This window comes from Eptatretus burgeri, chromosome 16, assembly GCF_056783735.1.
Source record: "Eptatretus burgeri isolate ZD-2024b chromosome 16, Ebu_testis_v1, whole genome shotgun sequence".
Classification (NCBI taxonomy): domain Eukaryota; kingdom Metazoa; phylum Chordata; class Myxini; order Myxiniformes; family Myxinidae; genus Eptatretus; species Eptatretus burgeri.
Window position 1 is genome coordinate 50,007,188 of NC_140976.1, and position 2,552 is coordinate 50,009,739.

General features: G+C 46.3%; 1 pseudogene; it reads right to left on the bottom strand.

Moving 5' to 3' along the window:
- Positions 1–388: 388 nt before the first annotated feature.
- Positions 389–2,134, bottom strand: LOC147011047 (uncharacterized; annotated as a pseudogene).
- Positions 2,135–2,552: the final 418 nt, after the last annotated feature.

Genomic DNA, 2,552 nt, shown 5'->3' on the forward strand with positions numbered 1-2,552 from the left:
CATCCATCCGACGAGATAGGCTCGAGGTGACCATCATCTCCCTCGACCCATCCATGCCTGGTTGCTTCTGGAACATCAAAGATTGGGATATGAGACCGCTTCAATTGGGCCGCACGATAATTCGCTCTTCTGATATGGGGGTATAGAGAGTTCTTGCATGGTGGGAGGCGTGCCAGGTCTACTTTGGTCTTGGCATTCAAGTTCATATCCTCTCCCACCATCTTCTTCATCATCAAAGCCCTGACCTCATCAACGTCAAGGACCCGAGTATGTCCATACATGATGCAGGTAAAGTCTTCCAGATCAGTGAGTAAGCTTGGCCCTACATCCCAACGTGATCCCAGTTCTGTGAAGACCTTCTGGAATCTAGGGTTCTTTTCAAGTTTCTTTAGAGGCCCAATTTTACCCTTGCCTTTGACAGCACTATTGCAGTCGTGTAGGCCTTACCAGCAAGAACGCCTTTCAGGCAGCCTGTAGTGATGAGTGCAGCCTCCAGCAATATCTCACTATATCCTGAACCAGCCATCTTCTGAGCTATCATCTTCAAGAAGTTGAGAATTATGTGAAATGCATCGATCAGGATGATATTATTTCTGTAGACATCCGGGTTGCTCCAAATGAGTGGGAGTGCTTTCATGCACATGCCGAGGTCGAATGTCCTGTTCGCGTACTCTTGACCGACCTCTGCAGTAGCTTCTTGACACATGTGTAGCACTGCTTAATGGTGTTATATTCAGTGATTGGCTCGTTAAGGCTAGGATAGTAGTCGATGGTGCTTTTCCTGTTTGGAGGGTTTCCTGTAGCAGATAGGAACCCACTGAGAGCTGGAACTGATTGCTTGCCAGAACTGCACACTTTCCGGCATAACACGCACACATGGTAGACGTGTAGACCATTTTTCCAGCGCTGTTCATTCTCTGGAGGAGGATCAAATGTGCATTTCTCCATTGTTGGTCCATCTCGTTTGTATATGTGCAGTGGAGGTAGGGATACCGGCTGATCGAGTTTGAGACTACGCTCCTTGGACTTAGGAATGGTTGGGAGGGTCCTGATTTGTTGAGGTTCAACGCCATCTTTTGTCTCCTGTATCATGATTCCGGCTGATGCATTGACACCATTGCTCCCGTGAATACCTGTCAGCCTTTGATTATAATTATCCCACTCCGAATGGAAGAGGCTATTGCATTCACCCCTCAAAATCTGTGGCGTGAGCCGCGTAGATGACTGGTCCAGCACTTTTGCCAAAGCAGTTTCTCGCTCAATACCGAAATCATGTCTCACAGTTACCAAGTCGACTGAGATGGATTGTAAGTTGCTGACTCCTGTACATATGTCTGAGTGTCAGACACAGCAAAATGTGTTTCAGGAGTTTCCACTCTGAATTTGTGACAGAGCGACACAGGTCCTGTCCAATCGATAAAACCAAGTGCTCAGACTTCTCACATTTGGATGTAGGGTTTCCAGATATGACGAGATTGAGAAATTTCTGGAGTTCTTCTGGGAGCATATCTCTATTGACGGTGAGATCAGATGCAGTCGGAGGCCATGGAACATCCTTGCCCTCCTTGAATGCTCGACTGATGATTCCTCGCAACATTAGTGCAACTTCCTTTATGCTGTCCTTGGTAGCGACCTTGTAAACTTGACTAACAGCTTCGCCAACTGTAAGGGAAGAGCTATATACCAAGTAGAACTAAATGAAACCTTGCTCATCAGAATCAACCTTGTTGAAAGAGAGTTTTATTCCTAGATGTGTATGCTTTTCCAGCCGTCGCATTAGTTTCTCCGAACGATAATTAGAATTAGCAAAAGCAGTTTCATCGAGTTTGGCAACATAGATTAAGCGAAGCGAAGAAAGTTGAATCGCTTGTTTCTGGATAATTACGTGCTACTCTATGAAATCAACCATGGCATTGAAGGCTGCATTGTGAGCGGCAGTCAGATTAGCTTGTTCTGCAATTGTTTGAGGGTTCTTGCTGTTCCCTCGTGTTGATGCCCGCTCAAACTCTTTTCGGCAGTAGGAATGGAACGGAGCTTCAGCTGTGAAGAGATCAACACCTTTGATCCTCCGAAGAAGTGATTGATTGCCCTTTTCCTCAGCAAGAGCTTCAATCTTCTGCCATGCTTCAGTCATTGTGAATTTAGTTGGACGTTGTGTGGTACGAGTGTTTTTAATGGTCACATGAATGGGTCCCTCTTTTTCACAGAAGATACACTCCGGGCCAAACGCAGTTGCCGTATTTCCTGGTTTCCGGGGAGAGTGGCGATGAGAGAAGGCGGGTTCGGAACGATTTCAGGTTTTGAGACGATCTAGATTCTTTGAGAAATACTGATAGCAGCCCCTATGGTTGCCTGTAATGGTCAAATCATAACCATCTCATGAGTCTGGTGTCTGTCGGCATACCTCTTCCATGCGGAGTGCAGATGAGGGTGACTCTGCCAATCTCAGATCACAAATTTCATGCGACACTGCCAGTCTCTCTGTCGGGTCTGCAACAGTTTGCAATGCCGTAAATTTGTCATGTTTAACACCCCGCACCACATGTATTAAG